The sequence below is a fragment of the Rattus norvegicus genome (assembly GCF_036323735.1).
Source record: "Rattus norvegicus strain BN/NHsdMcwi chromosome Y unlocalized genomic scaffold, GRCr8 chrY_unlocalized_42, whole genome shotgun sequence".
NCBI lineage: Eukaryota > Metazoa > Chordata > Mammalia > Rodentia > Muridae > Rattus > Rattus norvegicus.
In genome coordinates, this window is record NW_026947403.1 from 21,203 (window position 1) to 43,748 (window position 22,546).

General features: G+C 36.0%; 1 long non-coding RNA gene across 1 annotated transcript in view; it reads right to left on the reverse strand.

Moving 5' to 3' along the window:
• Positions 1–7,109: 7,109 nt before the first annotated feature.
• Positions 7,110–22,546, reverse strand: part of LOC134484746 (uncharacterized) — a 37,270-nt gene continuing 21,833 nt past the window's right edge. The window contains exons 2-4 of the long non-coding RNA XR_010062487.1: positions 16,170–16,303; positions 11,349–14,023; positions 7,110–10,760 (exon numbers count right to left, since the gene is read on the reverse strand). This is a non-coding gene — a long non-coding RNA (uncharacterized LOC134484746). The remainder of the gene's footprint in view (positions 10,761–11,348; positions 14,024–16,169; positions 16,304–22,546) is intronic.

Sequence of the window (22,546 nt, forward strand, 5' to 3'; positions counted from 1 at the left end):
ATCCAGTTTTACTTGAGCTTTGTACAAGGAGATAAGAATGGATTGATTTGCATTCTTCTACCTTCTGCCCTTCAGTTGAAACAGCACAATTTTTAAAAAATGCTATCTTTTTTTTCCACTGTATGGTTTTAGATCCTTTGTTAATTATCAAGTGGCCATAGCTGTGTGGGTTCATTTTTGGGTCTTACATTCTATTCCATTGTTATACCTGACTGTCTCAATACCAATACAATACAGTTTTTCCTCACCATTGCTCTGTAATACAACTTGAGCTCAGGGATAGCGATTTCCCCAAATGATTTTATTTTTAAGAATAGTTTTCTCTATCCTGGGATTTTTTTTATTCCATATAAATTTGCAAACTGCCATTTTTATGTCTGTGAAGAAATCAGTTGTAATGTTGATGGAGATTGCATTGAATCTGTAGGTTTCTTTTGGCAAGATGGCCATTTTTACAATATTAAACCTGCCAATACATGAACATGGGAGATCTTTCTAATTTCTGAGATCTTCTTCAATTTATTTTTTTCAGACAGTTGTGTTCTTGTCATGTATATCTTTCATTTGCTTGGTTAGAGTCACACAGAGGTATTTTATAAGCTTTTTCACTATTGTCAAGGGTGTCATTTCTGTAATTTCTTTCTCAGCCTATTTCTCTTTTGAGCAGAGGCAGGATACTGATTTGTTTGAATCAATTTTAAACTCTTCCACTCTGCTATAGCTGTTTATCTGCTTAGAAATTCACTGGTGGAAATTGTCGGGTCACAACATCTGCATATAGTGACATTTTGAAAATTTCCTTTGCAATATGTATCCCTTTACATCCATTTGTTTTCTGTTTACTCTGGCTAGGGCTTTGAATACTATATTGAAAAGGTAGGGAGAGAGTGGTTATCATTGTCTAGTTCCTGATTGTAGTGGGATTGCATTAAGTTTTTCTCCATTTAGTTTGATATTGGCCTCTGGTTTGCTGTATATTGCTTTTATTGAGTTCAGTATGGTCCTTGAATTTCTGATCTTTCCAAGACTTGTAACATGAAGGGCTACGTTCTGTAAAATGCTTTCTCAGCATCTAATGAAATGATTGCTTGTTTTGTTTTCTTTGAATTTGTTTTTATAGTGGGATTAGTTTGATTAGTGATCAGGTTCTGTATATTGAACAATCCCTGTATCTCTGGGATGAAGCCTACTTGATCATGATGGATCATTGTTTTCATGTGTTCTTGGATTTGACTTGCAAGAAATTTACTGAGAATTTTTGCAGGGATATTCATGAATAAATTGGTCTGAAATTCTCTTTCTTTTTTTGGGTCTTTGTTTGCTTTAGTTGTAAGCATAATTGTGGCATCAGAGAAGGAATTGTGTAGTGTTCCTTCTATTTCAAGTTTGTGGAATAGTTTGGAGAATATTGGTATTAGATATTCTATGAAGGTCTGAGAGAATTCTGTACTAATCCTTTCTGGTCCTGGGATCTTTTGGTTGGGAGACATTTAATGACTGCTTCTACTACTTTACAAGTTATGGGAGAATTTAGGTGGTTTATCTGATTCTGATTCAACTTTGGTACCTTATATCTCTCTAGAAATTTATCCATTGAATCCTTACTTTCACACTTGTTAAGTATAGGCTTTTATACAAGGATCTGATAATTTTTTGAGTTTCCTCACTTTCTTGGGTTATATCTCTATTTCATTTCTGATTTTGTTATTTTTAATTTGAATATAAGGGATTTACCTATTTCTGGATTTTTCGAAGAGCCAGCTCCTGGTTTTGTTGATTCTTTATATAATTCCTTTCATTTCTACTTGGTTGATTTCAGTCCTGAGTTTGATTATTTCCTGCTGTCTAGTCTTTGGATTTTTATTGGTTCTGAGATTTCAGGTGTTCTATCAAACTGCTAGTGTATCATAGCTTCTGTTTGTTTGTGGAGGCTCTCAGAGCTATGAGTTTTCCTCTTGCATTGCTTTTTTGTGTTCCCAAGTTATGCCTTCATTTTCATTAAAATCTGAAATGTCTTTAATTTTTTTCTTTATTTCTTCCTTGAACAAGTTCTCATCGAGTAAATCATTCTTCAGCTACCATGTATATGTGGGACTATGGTTGTTTTTGTTGTTATTGAATACCATTCTTAGTCTGTAGTGATCTCATAGGATGCATGGGATTAATTCAAACATCTTGTATCTCTTGAGGCCTGTTTTATGATGGATCAGATTGTCAGTTTTTGAGAAGGTACTATGTAAGACTGAGAAGAAAGTGTCAGGACCCATAACAGGACAGGCTAATAACTAGCAGGTGATCATCCTGAGATACACAGCTTCGGATTATTTTATAATCTACAACTGGTTCTCCCTTATTAAGCAAAGTTGTAAGGGATTTATTTTGGGAAAGTTTACGCTATTAAATGCTATTCCTGTTGTTATTATTAGACATATATAACAATCATTGAGTAATAGCACACCCCTTTGGAGCAGATCTCTGCAGTCATAAGAAGTTTTACTGTCCGTAGTGATACTATACAGGCAAATAGATGAATTTTTTAGTCTTAATAATGATTCTACAATAATTCCTAAAATTATATCAATGGTTATTAATCTCTATTATAGTGGGACTGCTATAAGTCTCTATATTTTTTTTTCTTTTTCTTTTTTTCAGAGCTGGGACTGAACCCAGGGCCTTTTGCTCGCTAGGCAAGTGCTCTACCACTGAGCTAAACCCCGAACCCGTATAAGTCCCTTTCTAATAGTCAAAATTGCAGTGACAATTCTGCCGGTGTCCCTGGTGTCAACAGTTAATTTTTCTGAGATAGTAAACAGACTTTCTCCTACTAAGAACACATTCCATGATGTTGCAATACAGTTATCAAGAGTCATAAAAAGAAAACAAACGATTTGTTGCAGGTGCAAGGACAGTTAATATAAGATATTAACTGGGTTTATCTATATATAACATCACTAACAACTATGGTTTTGGATCTTCAGTGAGCCTGTGGAGCTGACACAGGTGATGAATGTTTCGCCAGATAATTACTCTTGATGGATATTGATGTAAAAATTCTCGGTTGTAAATTATGTTTCAATTTATGCTTGATCTTTCATATGAACTTGTGATGAACATTGTAATATGGGATCATATATTCTTAAAGATGTTTAAGTTCTGAGGAGAAAGAGAAGTCACACAGAAGGACTGAGAGAGAAGGACTGAACTGGAAGGACAGAGACAGGTGGACTGACCTGGAGATGGACAGAGCTGAAAAGTCAGCTTTGAGTTAAGGAGAACTGAGCTTAGTAGAACTGAGCCAAAAATATCTGGGCTGAGAAGAAATGTAGAGAGGAATAATGTAGATATTATAAGTAACATAAGAGGGCAATCTGCAGAATTACAGAGGAGAAGAGGAAAAGAGAAGAAGCTGGAAAGAACAGAAGGTCTAGGCAGGTTTCTCCTTACCATGGGACAGAACAGGTCATTTCTTAATAGCAATGCATGCTTACTCTTATCAAAAGGAACAAGGCTTTTCTCTTATACACTTGGGTTTAATTCACTTAGCATTAAAAGGGTCGAAGTGATTTTTTTCTTTATGTTATAAAGATTGGACCTCATCATTCTGCACTGGTGCTTGGTCTCTTGCTCCCTATGCATATGAAAGTAAGGATGTCTGTTTAAATATGTAATTACAAGAATGAATGCATATGTGTGTGTGTAAGAGTATAATTGTGAGAATGCATGTAAGTTGGACCCAGCTGATTTTGAGTGGAAATATATAAATGCACGTTTATGGAATTCAGGTGTAAAATTACATGTTTATGCATATTTGGCTATGTAAAATACTGACATCATTTGTGATTCAAATATACTAACAATATGTCTATACTTACCTTCATTATTATATAAACTACTCATTGAAGAAATTTTAATGGATATATCAAAATTTGTTTATAGGAATGGTACATCAAATATTTCTGTTAATAGTCAAAATCAGGAAATTCTTTCTATATTTATGCATTTTGGTATTTGAATATGGAAGAAACTGAATGATGTTAGATTTTGTAATAATGTTTATAAATCATTTATTCTTAATGTTTGTTGAAAGAAGGAAGTTATCAATGAATACATATATACAATGTGCCACACATTACAAAAGCAATGTGCCACACCTTTGTAACATAAATAGAGCAAATTAAATATATAATTTATGAACTAAAGTTGAGCAATCATGTAAAAAAGCAAAATATATCATAGAGTCTACCTACATTTGGAGTTAAGAGATGATTCATGCTTCTGTGTATTTCTTTCTAGACATCTAAAGAGATAAAATTAGTGTGGAAAAGGCTAAAACTGCAATTAGTGTGCTTCATGTAGTATACATATTTAAACAATGCTTTTGAAAAAATATACAGTACATATTTTCAAGGTTACATATACAGCATATACAAAAATTCAGTGTCCATAAATTATCAATAACACTCAAGCTACTTTCTCTGGTCTTATTATATTTGAATTGTCAAAGATATACATGTATGTATGTATGTATACTCAAACAGGCATACTCACAGACAAACAAACAAACACACACAATACTTCTAAAAATTTAAAACAAATTTGTAAATAATAGTCTTTCAGACAAAACTAATGAAAAAGGATGAACTAAATTTCCAGTGTAATGTACTCTCAAAAGTGTACTTTCTAGCATATAAAACTTTACCTTATAATTTTTAAAAAAATCGTACGGGGCCAATATATGTAATCAGATCCCATTTGGACTTATTACTCAGAGTTAAAGTAGAAATTGAAATGAAGTGGGAAAAATATTAAATTACAAGATTTAGCTATACACTTTCAATTATACAAAAAAATTTGAGAAACAGTGAAATGACACAACATGTAAAATTGCTTTCTATTAAGCATTGATATCTAAGTTTAGTCTTCATAGTCTATATAAAAGAGAGAACTAAATCTCAAAAGTTTTTTCCGGGCTTAAATACAATTTTCTTGGCTTGTGAATATACCCAGAACCAATCAATACAATGAAAATGGATAGATGTTGTGTTACAACAAATAAAACACATTTTGATTATTTATTCAGTATAAATTTATTTTTGTAGCATTTCTTCCTATGTTTCTGTTGGATATTATATAAATCCTCACTTTGGTGTGGTCAGTGCTTAAATTTAACTGAACATGACTGAATATGTCAATATAGTAGAAATGAATTCTTGGGGCAGAGAATACCTTTGGGTTAAACCTGGTTATAATGAAATGGTGGTGACAATGAGCACAACTAAATAGAAGGAAAGAAACTTTGGCTTCAGGTACAGGAGTCATTATAAGATTTCACTTTGTAGTGTTGGAAGAATTGTTCCGTGATATCATGAGATTGTGCAGTGAACAGGCCTTTTCTTTATTCCTGTAATGTAAGCAAAAATTTGTGTCTTTCAGTTCCTTCAGAGAGCTTGCTACGTGTGTAGATCAATCAGCAACTCGGGACGAGGGATTTAGGTGTGCAAAATATATTTTTGATACTGAATTTCTTCTAGGTACTTTAGGGAGCTAACTTCATAAGATTTGGAATATAATCAGACAAGAGCTTGTTAAAGATGTAGAAAAGCACGGAGTGTGGTGGCACAGGCCTTTAATCTTAGCACTGGGTAGCAGAAGCAGGCCGAACTCTAAGTTCAAGGCCAGCTTGGTCTACAGAGAGAGAGAGAGAGAGAGAGAGAGAGAGAGAGAGAGAGAGAGAGAGAGAGAGAGAGAATAGGTGAAAGAGATAGTGAGTTCTGGTACTGCCAGGGATATAAAAGAAACAGTGTCAAAAAAATTTTCAAGAATAAGTTCTGTATTATACAGAGAAAATTCTCATTTTATTTTAGTAAGATGTTAACAATTCTTTCTTGATTCTAATGAAATCTCTTAGCTATAAAATAATGTGAAGGCAACGAAAATGTAAGAAAAGATGTTTTACATCACTATTCCCCTTAAACTATAAGTTGAATTTTTACTAAATAATCCTATGTAAATACACTTTGAAGGCTTTTCTGTGATTAGCTAAAGGGCTTTTACATTGTGAAGGCAACGAAAATGTAAGAAAAGATGTTTTACATCACTATTCCCCTTAAACTATAAGTTGAATTTTTACTAAATAATCCTATGTAAATACACTTTGAAGGCTTTTCTGTGATTAGCTAAAGGGCTTTTACATTGTGAATTAAGAATGATGGATTTCATGCCAATCTTGAATTGTCATCACTAAGGTGTAGAAGCATATTAAGCATACAAAATCATACATAAAATTTTGCACAATAAAGAATGAGAACCTTTAATTGGTTTTCCTCTAATGTCAACACCTTCTTTTTGTTGGAGTGAAGATTGGATGATTTGAACTAATTTTATGAGAAATACCACCTGCTTTCAGAAGATAAGTAACAGAGAAAGATGAGGAAAAACATATGCTAAGGAACAATGAACTGGGATAGAGTATTCTATGTAATACATAGAACAATAAATTTGACCCGTCTGTTACTGGTAAGGTGGGGACTTCATTACGCATATCTATGTACTTAAAAATGTTTTCTTTTCCTTCTTAAGTTTGTATGGTTGCTATGAAAACTATGGGTTTTGTGTTAAGATCTTTGCATATTTAATGATAGTTTTGAAATATTAGTGTTATAATCAAAAGCCGTGCTTTGTACATACTTTTTAAGCAACAAAAAAGAGAAGTGTCTGCTTGGGTTTTATGAAGAAAGTTACTATGTTAAACATGAATTAATTTTTCTGACATATACATTATCTTCATGTACCATGCTTGTTGATGAAACCTTAGCACATAGGAATGAATAGTAACCATCTTAGTATAGTTTCAGGATTTTATTGTATCTTGTTTGCCATGTGCCTTTCTATTAAAATGCTATCACTTTTCTAAGTCTCTTAATTTAACTGGAGAGGTTTGCAATATCTCCTAGTCTGTTGGTTATTCATATAATTCGTCTTTGGTGTTGTTATTGAATTTTATGACTAACTTCTTAATATTCTTTATTTTGAAGGTAAAATATATATATATATATATATACATATATATATGTAAAATAGTTTATAAAAAGATTACAGTTTTAGTGGAAATATAACTTAGTGATGAACAATTTTATAAGTATTCTCTAAATTATTGAATATTCTACATTTTATTAGTATAAAAATATTATAAATACCACATCCTTTATTAACTTTAACACACACTGCTCCAGTTAATATAAACACAAATATGTTCGTCATATTTATCTTTGAAATTTTCTTAGTTTCTTAGTTTCTTAGTTTCTTGACTTTTCTATCTGAGCTTTCTCATCGTTTTTCAAAAATAAATCTATTGCTCTTTTATTGAGAATCATAATGAATATTCATTGATACATAGATATATAATAATGTGACAATATACACAATGGTACTTCATTCTCCCTAGGAAAACTAAACCGAGTAAGGTAACACAGACTTAGAAAGGCAAATACCATGTGTTCTTTTTCAAAGAGATCAAAGAATCTCCTTTTAATATACTTGTATTTATGTGAAGCTGTGGGTGGTTTGAGTTCATTTAACTGGTATACGTCACAGAGATTAGAGAGATTAGAGAGTAGGGTTTTAAACAGTGTGGTATGGAAGATATTGAGCATGTGGGATATGAATCTAGAAGTAAGAATAATGAAGAGAGACTAGTATAAGTGGTGAGGGACATAGGGCAGGCGGAAACAAAGAACTGAGGAAGCGAGGATGAGGGTGATTGTCTACAAACATAACATATGGCAACCTGTTACTTTATAGGTTAGGTTATAATAAATATTAAAATTTAAAACTAATACCATAATGTTCAATGCTATAAACATCATGTTTGAGGAAAAATGCCAGGAAGTGATATCAGAATGAAAACAATATATTTAACTTATTTGATCTTAGTCATATTATCCATAATTACTTGTTAAAAACATCATTTGTCTGCCAAATTTATGGTACCACTTAAAAATTGCCTGTGATATAATAATTCCTTATGATAGTAGAGAATTTTTATTATTAGGTCAATTTTTAAAATCTGTGATTTGATCTTGTTTTAAGTTTCTTTTTACCTAAATTTGGTCCTCATGACATTCACTCATACTAAATTATAATTTTCAATTTTAACATACTACTCTAAAATATGATCAAGAGGGTTGTTGAAATTGCTCAATTATAAGTAATATTATCCATAAACTACAGGACATCCTCCACAAAGCTTAAAGGTACAAAGAAGATAAACAAGAAGAATGGCCAAAGTGCATAAGATTGGCTCTCACTTAGAATGGGGAATAAAATAGTCTAGGAGGCCGATTGAGGAAAGGAACTAGATGAGAGATGGAAGGAAGAGGAGAATGGATCCTGTGTGTGCAGGGAAGGAGATAGGACCCGATAGTCATGAGAAAGAAAGGAAATCTTGAACTTAAAGAGATGAGGAGGTGGGAGAAACCTCCAGGAAGAGAAAGAGACCTGGTATAATGGAGGTACCCAGGAATCAATGGGGTGACCTAAGCTGTGAATTACATTGGTGATATGAAACATTAAGAGGCCAACTCCCATTGCCTGGAAAGACCAGCAATGGAGGGATAAAGACACAAATACACCCACAAAACCTTCTTCGCAAAATTTTTCAAGCCTAAAAGAAAATCTGAACCGCATTCTAGGGTCCATATTGTCCTTTGCTTTACTGATGGCTGGTAATTTTTGCTTAAATTAAGGATTTGAGAGATTATCATTTGAAGTAGGTATACAATATTTATACTGTTATATTCATGCTTTAGCTGGGCCAACTTTGTTGCCAATATCATTGCAAAAATTAAAATTGGAAAACAGAATATTTGAGTACACATTCAGTAATATATATAAAGTCTCCTTTCAAAGAATGTACAATAAGAAAATGTAATACAATATTCATTCACCTAAATGTCTGGAAGGAAAATATTGGACTTTGGGAAACAGAGAAAACCTAGGAACTTGAACTGTATGTCACAGGAATGGAACTGGGAGTGGAATTATTATCCAGAATAATATCCTCCACCCCATGTTCCTAGATCTTTATACCCATGCCAAGCCCCTGACCAACATTGTCTATTCCGAACATGTACGTACGAATGAAGCAAAGAGAAGTCTCCAGCATTAGAGATATATAGTATTTAAAGGTTTCCAGTGTGTCACAAGAGACACTCTTGGAAAGGGAACCCTCAAATCTGGTCAATTTAAAGAAAGCTGTTCAACAGTTTGATCATGGCAGTTCTCAGTGACATCATCATTAGGTCCTCCCTGAAATATCTCTTGTATCCTGAAGAGCTCTAGCTTTTCTGTGATGTCACAAGTGTCATGGTGACAGCAACTGCCTCTTGGATATTCTTTGAAGACCTCTAGGGTTAACTCATTGACCTCTTATTCTGGCTAAACAGCCATTTGTTAGGGAGATAAAAGAGAAGGAAGCTGGCCTTCTGTCTTTGTATAAAAAAAGGAAGAAATAAATGGTCCATGGGAAAGCTCAGTGAGTCTTGGGTAGGCGTTGAGTGTTGTATCTGAAGAGATAGCCTTGATCTGAGCCTTACACACATGGGAATACAGAGCTGGGATTCTCTCATTATCATCTGGACTTCACTGCTTGATATGGTTTCTGGAATTCAGAGAGTTTATATAATCATTTTCTTCATTCCAAAAGTCAGTTGTTGGGAAGGGCACAGTTGTTTTAGTGAGAGCTCATGTCTTTCACTCTTTTTGCCCTGAAGAAAAAGGTCCGAAGAAACAAAGGATAGACAAGTATTGTCTCCTCAGCTCAGTGTAAACGCCTCCATGCTTTGGATACCTATAGTGCAGTTTGTGTCTGACACTGATATTTGGGAGAGAAGAGCTTCTAGTTGAGACTTCATCATCTCAGTCTTTCCACTAGTATTACTCTGATTACCATTTCCTGATAGTTACCCTTTAGATTTCTGAGTCAATATGTGTAATTAGCTGACAGATGTCTTTTCTTTAATTTATTTCATTTTTTTTAATTTTTAGCAAATTTTATTGCTTTTTTTATTTGGATATTTCTATATTTGAATTTCAAATTTGATTTTCTTTCCCAGTTTCATGTCCATAAGACCCGTAACTAGTCCCCCTAACATTCTTCTATAACCTACCTTAGTGAACCTTGATATTACCTTGAACTGAGAGTTAAACCTAGGTTGGACCAGGAACTTCTCCTTCCATTGGTTCCCAACAAGGCCATCCACTGCTACATATGCAGTTGGACACATAGGTCTGTCCAAGTACAGTCTTTGAATATTGGTTTAGTACCAGAAAGCTCTGGTTCACTGGCATTGTTGTTCTTATGGAATTGAAATCCCCTTAAGCTCTTGTAATTCTTTCTCAAAAACTACCAACAAGAGATCCATTTTTGGTTCACTGGTTTGCAAGTAGCATTCTCTTCTGTATTTGACTTGCTCAAGCTATGTCTCTCAGGAAAGATGTACATCTGGTTCCAACTATACATTTGGTGGCTCCTACAGCTATGAGGTTAGGTGGAATTTTCACATGGATTATATACACCTAGGTCAAGAATGTAGAATCCACAAATGGCAATTCCAAACACCTCCCTCTTGTTCTTATGAACCTATTGAAGTTGAAGTTTCCCTGGACATCAAGCCATTCATCTCCCTGCACATCCTCCTGAATTTTATGTTTGTCCTGAAGTAACAACCATGGTAAAACCTCGAAAACCTTCACGTCTGGCCCTAGAGGAACAGGAAGTTAGATATTAAAGAACTGATGTCTAATGAGACGACTGAAACATATTCTATATTTCATGTTTTCCTTAGCTTTTCTGATGTCTCGAAATTTTTGGATAAACTAAGGATTTGGAAGTTCATCATTGGAAATAGGTACATAATATTTACATTTTTATATTCAACCTTAGGTGGGACCCTTGGGTTGCCAAAATCATTGCAAAAAAACATGAAATTGGAAAACAGAATTTTTCACTTCACATTCAGGAATATATAAAGTCACCTATCAAGGAATGTACAATGAGAAACTGTAATGAAATATGAATTCAATTAAAGGATTGTAGGGAAAATGCTGGCCTTTGGGAAACAGAGATAACCTAGGATATTGAACTGTATGTCACAGTAATGGACCTGGTAATAAAATTATTATCCAGAGGAATCTCTTCCACTCCATGTTCCGAGATCTTTTCTACCCATGCAAAGCTCCTGATTATCTTTTCCTTTCAGAGCATGTAACCACTAAGGAAATAAAGAGAAGTTTCTAGCTTTAAAGACATGTAGTATGAAAAGGTTTCCATTGTTTCACAGGAGACAAACCTTGCAAGGGCACCCTCGAATCTGGTCATTGAAAGGAAAACACTTTAGCAGGTAGGCCATGGCAATTCTCAGTGACATCACCATTAGGCCTATCTAAAAAAATCTGTTGTATCCTGGAGATCCCTAGTTTCTTCTGTGATGTAACAAGTGTTGTCCTGACAGAAGTTGCCTCTCCAGTAGTCCTTCAGTACCTCTAGGGTTTACTATTTGGCCTCTAATTCAGCATAAACAGCCTTTGGGAAGGAGAAAAAAGAGGATGAAGTGATCAAAGATGGGAAGAAGGAAGCTGGCCTTCTGCTTTGTTATAAAAAAAAAGAAATATGTGGTCCATGGGAAATCTCAGTCATTTCTGGGTAGTGGTTGAGAAGGTTTGCTGAAAAGATAGTATTGATTGGAGCCTTCCAAATATGGTAATCAGGAGATGGGAGCCTCTCAGATGCATCTGGACTTCCCTGCTAGTTATGGTTCCTGGAAGTCGGAGAATTTATATCATTCATGTCTTTTTTCCAAAGCCAAGTGTTGGGAAGGGCACAGTTTTCTTTAAAGCTGATGGTTTTGGTCCTAAGGAAGAAGGGAAAGACAAGTATTGTGTCCTCAGCTCAGAGTAAATTACTCCGTGCTTTGGATTCCTAGAGTGCAGATTGTGTCTGACACTGATATCTGGGAGAGAAAATTGCTTCTATTTGAGATTTCACCATCTTCATCTTTGAACTAGTATTACTCTGACTATCATTCCCTGACAGTGACCCTTTAGATTTCTGAGTCAAAGGGTGTAATTAATTGGCAGTTTTCTTTTCTTTTATTTCTTTCATTTTTTTCTTTTTTAGCAAAATATATAGCTTTTTTAAATTTGATATTTCTATATTTACATTACAAATGTTATTCCTTTTCCAATTTCCTGTCTCTAAGATCCCTAACCAGTCCACCTCCCATTCTACTATAATCCCCTTACTACCCCTTTGCATTCCCATGAACTGTGAATCAAATATAGGGAGGACCAAGAGCTTCTACTTCTGTTGGTTCCCAAGAAGGCCATCTGGTACTAAATATGCAGTGGGAGCCATAGGTATGTCCATGTACATTCGTTGAATATTGGTCTAGTACTAGAAAGCTCTGGTGCATTGACATTGTTTTTCTTATGGGTTTGCAAACCCCTTTACCTCTTGTAATCCTTTCTCAAAAGTTATCAACAAGAGTTCCATTTACAAGTAACTGGTTTGCCACAAGCATTCACTTATGTAATTGACATATTCTAGCTGTGTTTCTCAGGAAATGTCTATATCCTCTTCCTGGCAGAATGCACTTCTTAACTTCAACAATCTTATCTTATTTTGGTGGCAGATCTATCTATCTATCTATCTATCTATCTATCTATCTATCTATCTATCTATCTATCTATCTATCATATATATATTGGCTCCTATGTGAGGTTAGATGGAATTTACCATTGATTCTGCGCATCTAGAACAAGAATGTAGAATCTACAGATGCAAAGGTCCCTCCTGTCATTATGAACTTATTGAAATTGAGGTTTCAGTTGAACTCAAAACATTTCTTTCCCTGCCCATCCACCTAAGTCTTATGTTTGGCCTGAAAAAAGAATCATTGTAAAATATCCAAAAACCTCAAGTGTGGCCATGGGAACACAAGAAGGAAGATATTGCAGAAATGATATCAAATGGGAATAGAGAAACGAATTGTATAGTACATGTTGTCTTTGATTTACTGATGTATGATGATTTTTGGATAAAATAAGAATTTGGAGTTTATCATTTGAAGTAGGTACAAAATATTTACACTGTTCTCTGCACTCTATACTTCGGCCCTCTTTTTTGCCAAAATCATTACAAAAATGCAACTGTAAAAGAGAATTTTTGAGTACACTTTCAGGAATGAATACAAAGTGCCCTATCTAGGAATGAAGAATTAGAAAATGAAATACAATATTCACTCAATTAAAGGTCTGTATGGAAAATAATGGCCTTTGGGAAACAGAGAAAAACTAGGAAATTGAACTGTATGTCACAGGAATGGACCAGGGAGCAAAATTATTATCAAGAAGAATCTCCTCCACTCCATCTTCCTAGATCTTTTCTACCCATGCCAAGTCCCGATTAATTTTGTCCATTCAGACCATGTAAATACTAATGCAGCAAAGAGAAGTCTCTAGCGTTAGAAAGATGGAGTACAAAAGGTTTCCACTGTGTCATAGGAGACTCTCCTAGAAAGGGCACCGTCAAATCTGGTCAATGTAAGGAAATCTGTTTAGCAGGTAGTCCATGGCAGTTCTCAGTGACATCATCCTTAGTACCCCCGTAATATATCTCTTGTATCCTTGAGAGCCCTATCTTCTTCTGTGTTGTCACAAGTGTTGTCCTGACAGCAACTGCCTCTCAGATATTCATTCCATATATCTATGGTTTACTAATTGGCCTATAATTCAGTGTAAAGAGCCATTTGGGAGGGAGGACAAATAGGATGAAGATATCAGAGATGGGGAGAAGAAAGCTGACCTTCTGTCTTGGTACAAAAAAGGTCCTTGGGAAAGCTCTCTGAGTCCTTAGTAGGTGTTGTGTTGTTTCATGAAGAGATTGTCTTGATCTGAGCCATCTACAAATGGGAATTAGGAGCTGGGGTCCTCTCAGAAGCATGTGGACTTCCTGCTCTTACAGTTCCTGGAAATCAGAGAGTTTATATCATTAATTTCTTTATCCCAAAACCCAAGTTTGGGAAGGTCACAGTTGTTTTCCTGACAGCTCATGGCTTTTATTCTTTTTGCCCAGAAGAAAAATGTCCTAAGGAAGAAGTGAAAGACAAGTACTATGTCCTCATCTCAGGGTAAACTCCTCCACGCTTTGGATTCCTAGAGTTCAGTTTGTGTCTGACACTGATATCTGGGAGAGAGAAGTGCTTCTAGTCGACTCTTAATCATATCAGTCTTTTCACCATTATTATTCTGATTACCATTCCCTGACAGTTACTCATTATATTTCTGAATCAATAGGTGAGAATGGCTAGCAGTTTCTTTTTTCATTTCTTCCATTTTTTTAGTAAATTTTTGCTTATTTTATTGGCTATTTCTATATTTACATTTCAAATGCTATTTTCTTTCCAAATTTCCTCTCCACAAGGTCGTAACTGGACCGACTCCCCTTCTTTTACAACCCTCCTTACTGCACCTTGACATTTCCTTGAACTGGGAACCAAACCTGAGAAGGACCAAGGGCTTCTACATCCATTGGTGCCCAAGGAATCCATCCTCTGCCACATATGCTGTTGGAGCCATAGGACTTTCCATGGGCAGATTTTGAATATTGGTTTAGTGTCAGAAAGCTCTGGTTTGTTGGAATAGTTGTTTTTATGGGGTTGAAAGTCCCTTCAGCTCTTGTAATCCTTTCTAAATATCTACCAAGAAGAGACATGCTTTCTGTTCACCAGTTTACCACTAACATTCACTTCTGTATTTAACATGCTCTAACTATGACTCTCTGGAAAGATCTTTCTCCAGTTCTTGGCAGCATGCACCTCTTACCTTCATCAATCTTATGTAATTTTGGTGTCTCCTACACCTATGAGGTTTGGTGGAATTTTAACATAAATTATGCACAACTGGGTCAAGAATGTAGAATCCACAAATGACAATGCCAAATAGATGCCATTCTCTACTTATGAAACTATTGAAGTTAAGTTTCCCTGGACCTCAAGACATTCCTCTCACTGTCCATCCTCCTGAACCTTATGTTTGGCCTGAACAAAGAATCAGGTTAAAAAACCCTCAACCCTCATGTCAGAACCTTGGAAATAAGGAAGGGAGATATTAGAGATCTGATTATCTTTTGGGACTACAGAACCACATTCTAGAGTTGATATTGTCCTTTGCTTTACTGATGTCTGTGATTATTGGATAAAATAAGGATTTGGGAGTTTATCATTTGAAGTAGGTACACAATATTTACACTGTTATATTCACTTTATCATTGGGCCAAAATCATTGCAAAAAATGGAATTTTAAAACAGAATTTTTGAGTAAACATTCAGGAATATTTATAAAGTTCCCTATCAAGGAATGTACAATAAGAAATTGAAACACAATATTCATTCAATTAAAGGTCTGTAGGGAGAATACTGGCCTTTGGGAAACAGAGAAAACCTACAAAATTTTTATGTATTTCACAGGAATGAACCTGGGAAAAAATTATTATCTAGAAGAATCTCCTGCACTCCATTTTCTTAAATCGTTTATACACATGCCAAACCCATGGCTAACTTTCCCCATTCAAAGCATGTAACCACTAATGAAGAAAAGAGATTTCTACAGTTTTAGAATGATGGACTATGTAAAGGTTTCCACTGTGTCACAGGAGACGTACCTGGAAAGGGCACTCAAAATCTGGTCAATGTAGGGAAATCTGTTTAGCAGGTAGGACATGGCAGTTCACAGTGACATCATGATTTGGCCCTACTGCAAGTATCTCTTGTAACCTGGACTCCCTAGCTGCTTCTGTGACATCACAAGTGTTGTTGTGGCTGCAACTGCCTCTCTGATATTCTTGCAGTACCTCTAGGGTTTAATAATTGACCTCTAATTCACGGTAAACAGCCATATGGGAGGGAGAACAAAGAGGATAAAGATTTCAGTGATGTGGAGAAGGAAGCTGGCCTTCTATCTTTGTATAAAAAAAGGAAGATGTACATCATCCTTGGGATAGCTCAGAGTCCTTAGTAGGGATTGAGTGGGATCTCTGAAGAGTTAGGCTTGATGTGAATCTTCCACATATGGGAATCAGGAGCTGGGAGCCTTTCAGAAGCATCTGGACTTACCTGTTCATATCATTCCTGGAAGTCAAAGAGTTTATATCATTATTTTTTTTATTCCAAAGCCAAGTGATGGGCAGGGCACAGTTGTTTTGCTGAGATCTCATAGCCTTATTCTTTTTGTCAAGAAGAAAATGGTCCTAAGGAAGAATGGAAAGACAAGTATTGAGTCCTCGCCTCAGAGTAAATTCCACCATGCTCTGGATGCCTATAGTGCAGTTTTTGTCTGATACTGATATCTGGGAGAGAGAAGTGTTTCTAGTTGAGTCTTCATCATCTCAGTCTTTCCATTAGTATTACTCTGACTATCATTCCATGAAAATGACTTTTACATTTCTGAGTCAATAGCTGTGAATACTTCGCAGTGTTCTTTTCTTAAATTTCTTTATTTCTTTTTATTTTTTTAGCAAATTTTATTCCTGTTTTAATTGGGTATTTCTATATTTACATTTGAAATGTTATTTCCTTTCCCTATTACCTGCACATATGATCCCTAACCGGCCCCACTCCTCTTTTTCTATAACTCCCCTACTGTCTGTTTTCAATTCACTGATTTGCCTCTAGAATTCACTTCTTTATTTGATATGCTCTAGCTGTGTCTCACAGGAAAGATCTCTATACAGTCCCTGGCACAATGCACTTCTTAGCTCCATCAATCTTATCTAGTTTTGGTGACTGATGTGTATATATTTTTGCCACATGTACGGCCTGCTCTGAATGGGATTTCCTCAGTCTCTGCTCGAAATTCATAGATATTATTGTGTCCACCTTTTGAAAAGGATTAAAGCATGCACATTTTGTGTATCATTTTATTGAGCTTCCAGTTGTCTGTGAACTGCATCTTTGGTAATTTTAGCTTTTGTGCCAATATCCACTTTTGGTGATTTCATAAAATGTGTGATTTCATACCATTTTGTGATTGGGTAACCTCAAACATTATGATATTTTCTAGATCATCCCATTTGTCTTTGGCTTTCTTGAGATAATTGGTTTTAAGAGTTGAGTAGTACACAATTGTTTAGATGTACTACATTTTCTGTATTCATTCCTTTGATGAATGCCATTACGGATTCTTCTAGCTCTTGGGTATTATACATAAGGCAGCTCCCAGAAATGAACACACACACCTATGGGCACTTTACTTTTGACAAAGGAGCCAAAACCATTCAATGGAAAAAAGAGCATTTTCAGGAAATGGTGCTGGTTCAACTGGAGGTCAGCATGTAGAAGAGTGCAAATCGTTCCATGCTTATCACCGTGTGCAACGCTTAAGTCCAAGTGGATTAAGGACCTCCAAATCAAACCAGATACAGTCAAACTAATAGAAGAAAAACTAGGCCAGCATCTCAAACACATGGGCACTGGAAAAAATTTTCTGAACAAAACACCAATGGTTTATGCTCTAAGATCAAGAATTGACAAATGGGGTCTCATAAAACTGCAAAGCTTCTGGAAGGGAAAGGACACTGTGGTTAGGATAAAACGGCAACCAAGAGATTGGGAAAAGATATTTACCAATCCAACAACAGATAGAGGGCTTATATTAAAAAGATGCAAAAAACCCAAGAAGTTAGACAAATAACCCTATTAAAAAATGGGGTTCAGAACTAAACAAAGAATTCACAGCTGAGGAATGCCGAATGGCTGAGAAACACCTAAAGAAATGTTCAACATCTTAAGTCATAAGGGAAATGCAAATCAAAACAACCCTGAGATTTCACCTCACACCAGTGAGAATAGCTAAGATCAAAAACTCAGGTAAAAATAAATGCTGGCGAGGATGTGGAGAAAGAGGAACACTCCTCCACTATTGGTGGGAGTGCAAATTGGTACAACCATTCTGGAAATCAGTCTGGAGATTCCTAGGAAAATTTCACATTGAACTACCTGAGGATCCAGCTGTACCACTCTTCGGCATATACCCAAAAGTTGCCCCAACATATAAAAAAGACACATGCTCCACTATGTTCATCACCCCCTTATTTATAATAGCCAGAAGCTGGACAGAACCCAGATGCCCTTCAACAGAGGAATGGATACAGAAAATGTGGTACATTTACTCAATGGAGTATTACTCAGATGTCAAAAACAATGCCTTTATGAAATTTATAGAAAAATGGTTGGAGCTTGAAAACATCATCCTGAGTGAGGTAACCCAATCACATAAAAACACACATGGCATGCACATGATAAGTGGCTATTAGCACAACTGCTTGAATTACCCTAGATGCATAGAACACATGGAACGCAAGATGGATGATCAAAATGCGAATGCTACACTCCTTCTTTAAAAGGTGAATAAGAATACCCTTGGCAGGGAATAGAGAGGAAAAGATTAAAACAGACACAGAAGGAACACCCATTCAGAGCCTGCCCTACATGTGGCCCTTACATATACAGCTACCCAATTATACAAGATGGATGAAGCAAAGAAGTGCAGGCCGACAGGAGGCGGATGCAGATCTCTCCTGAGATACACAGCCAGAATGCAGCAAATACAGAGTCTAAGGCCAGTAGCAAACCACTGAACTGATAACAGGACCCCCGTTGAAGGAATCAGAAAAAGAACTGGAAAGCTTGAAGGGGCTCAACATCTCATATGAACAAAAATGCCAACCAAGCTGAGCTTCCAGGGACTAAGCCACTACCTAAAGACTATACATGGACTGACCCTGGAATCTCATTTCATAGGTAGCATTGAATATCCTAGTAAGATCACCAGTGTAAGGGGAAGTCCTGGGTCCTGCTAAGACTGAACCCCCAGTGAATATGATTGTTGTGGGGAGGGCGGCAATGGGGTGAGAATGGAGAGTGGAACACCCATATAGAAGGGGAGGGGAGGAGTTAGGTGAATGTTGGCCCGGAAACCAGGAAAGGGAATAACACTAGAAATGTAAATAAGAAATACTCAAGTTAATAAAAAAAAGAAAAGAAAAGAAATGGCATGCTAAAAAAAAGAAGTTAAAAACATATATGATATTTTTAAAAAGGCATTTTTTTTTCCATCCACTCTATGTTGGGAAGCAGAATAAGCAGGTTTTTCTTTGTTTTTATTTTGATAACTGTCACTGAATCTCCTTTGTCAAATAAATAAGTTTATTTTTCTTCTGCTTGCATCCTGTCTGACCTTCCGATTGCTTTTAGCAACAGACCTCAGAACAGATGAAGCTAACGGGGGTAGAGACATTACAGTTGTTGTCCTGCTTTGTACCCGAGTCTGTCAGAAAGTGTTCAGTAGTTTAAGGTGCTAAGTCCTGGAATGGCTTGTTGTATAACATATAGCTTTAAGTCTTGTTAGGATAAAAGTCTTCAAGAGCTTGGTAGGACTTACTTCTAAAGTATATACTAATAAGTATTAATAAAAATAGTAAAAATAGCAATAAACAATAATAAGAATAGGTGACTGGGATTTTTAATGAAAGCAATAATGGCAATTTTATTGACCAAACTTTTAAGATAGAAAAGGTTTCTTAAACATTCTGCAGAGGAAGACAAAATTCTCAAAGGAGCATGCTGAATGTGGTAGTTTAATGTCTTTTCCTAGCAAGAATTCATAGGCAAATAAAAGCTAAGGAAAGAACTGTTGAGTGTGATTTTATGCAGAAAAGGAGTAAACCTGCATGTTTTTCACATGGAAGGATGGGCTGTGTCATATTCCATCATTGCTTATACATGGGAAGTATAGCCTCAGCTTTCAAATGTAGTTGTGTGACTTGATATGGATGGTAAATGCTGAAGGATGTGATAGGTTGTTGAGTCCAGGACAATGATGTAAGGGATAACACAGGGGTCATGCATTTTTTTTTCCTTCTTGTCTCACTCTTCTGTTGTTACAATTGCCATGAATGATCTCATCATTCAGGGGACTGGAGTGAACAAAATGATTTTGAGGAGCATGGGAGCAGATTCTTCAAAGATCATGTAGAATATGAAAGCTGAATGCTGATATCTAATGCTATTAGATTTGTGAATTTGCTTCTTTGTTGTCATTGTAGACAACATAAACAATGTGGATGTACCAAAAGTGAAATAATAATGGAACGTTTATATGTTAATATTATGAATATTTCGTATCATTTATTTTCTCCCCCTCCATCACTTTTTACAATAAACTAAATGTACTCAAAAAAAAAAAAAAAGAAGGCCATAAGCGGTAAGCAGAAGAGTAAATCTGAATAATAATAAAGTCTGTTAAAACAAACATGAAAAGGGCTAGAAGCGAGCAAGCAACCCATGGAGAAAGACCAATATACCTCTTGAAAATAAAGTGAACATTGGAAAATAAGTGCTGTAATTGGAAGTAAAAGGTACAGAAAGTCCTACAGTTAGGACAGTGATGGCACCCAGGCTACTGTACTCCAAGAATCTATAGTAAAACCTAAAATTGTGACAAAGCAATTGATTTCATAATGGTCACTGGATCTACATATTCAGTCTTCAATAATGTACTGTGACAATTACCTGATCAAAAGGTACCATTCACGGTAGCAAAAGGAAAACTCCCTTAATGTCTCTGAAGCAGCAAACATGCCATTGACATAGGCAAGGGGATAATAACTCACCTGTTATTAATCATGTCTCATTGCCCCCCTTCTTCCTGTTTCCTTCTGGCAAGAGGCCTCTTGCATAAACAGAAAGCAACCATCATCTTTTTGAAAAATTAGACACAGTTCGACTTACATATACTAACAAAGTTAACCTTTTTTCTGTTTACCAAAAGAATATCTTCTTTGTGAAAGTCCTGAAACGTATTAAAAAGATAGTTGGACTAAAACTCACACTTGTAGTTTCAGATTAGTAGTGAAGAATCCTAGGTATATTGGGAGAATCTATCTTCCCATACCTGTCCCTAAAACATAATCCCATAATTATTCAACTAACCAGATCATTTGTGCATATGTAGATTAAATAATGCACACTCTGGAAGCAAAGGGAGAGATACAGTCTATATTACCAACTGAAAGAGATGGGCATCCTGATATCCTCACAGTCTCACTGGAGTTGTTGTCATTACTTGAGAAGAAACTGGGCTATTTATCATATGAACTATCCAAGATATGAGGGACTGGCAATAGAGGGTAGAGACTACCAACCCCATAGTTCCGATCTCATATACACTCAGAAGTCTGAATCTCCAGTAAAGTATGTAGATTTTCTTGTTCTTGGAAGATGTATTCTTCAGGTGCTTTTTGCAAAGGAGATAAAATTAACATTTGAATGACCATTTCAGAATGAGTTAAAGTGGGCAAATACCTTAGACCCTATTCTTTCATGGATTTCAAAATTCTTCAGTCCTGTCTGTTGATGGCCTCAGAAGTTTCACAGGTTGACACCCTTACAACAGAGAGATAACCTCCTCCTCTCTCCTGAAGCTCAATATAATTGAACAAGGGACACTGAGGCACTGGTCCAAGAGTTATAATCACTTAGCTAGCAAGGGTGAGCTAGGAATGTTCACATTTCTATATTAGGAGGACAACAATATTGGCAAAAATCTGGGGGAGGCAAAAGGAACCTGTATCATAGAATGGTTGATGTAATCCCACTGTTCTCAACTCCGGAGGTACTAGACAGATTTGAGAGATTATTTGTGTGTGTGGGTATTGCTCTGCCTGGATACCAGGGTTTTGGAGAAACAGCAAATCCTAGATACCCCAGAACACATGGGGATACTAGAACCTAATCTGCGTGGAGACAGATGGTATGGAGTTTGATACTTGATAGTTCATTGTGGTTTAACTCCTAGAATTTCAAGGTTCCTCAGAATGTTTCCATCTTTTTTTTTTCACGAAACACATGAAAAGACACTGCATGAAGGATTTACATGAACATTTTAGGGCCGTGAAAACACCTTGTGTGCATCTCTCTAAACAACTGGACCTTGTAGCCTCAGGAATGATCACTTGTCTAAAGGCTATATTAGCTGCCCCTCTTCTGTGAAAGAAGCAAGGTAGTTAATTCTGTGTCAGCATTTTATACTCCTATCAGACAAGAGAGTTGAAGCCTTTCTACAAGGAACACCACAATCTGGCTTCTATTATTTTTCTCATCTATATTAACTTGATTATTTCTTATTTACATTTCGATTGCTATTCCCCTTCCTGGTTTCCGGGCTAACATCCCCCAACCCCTCCCCCTCCCTTTCTATATTTGTGTTCCCCTTGCCAACCTACCCCCAATTACCACCCTCCTCCCAACAATAACATTCACTGGGAGTTCAGTCTTGGCAGGATCAAGGGCTTTCCCTTCCACTGGTGCTCTTACTAGGCTATTCATTGTCCCTATGAGTTTGAAGCCAGGGTCAGTCCAAGTATAGTCTTTAGGTATTGGCTTAGTCCCTGGGAGCTCTAGTTGTTTGGCATTGTTGTTCATATGGGGTCTTG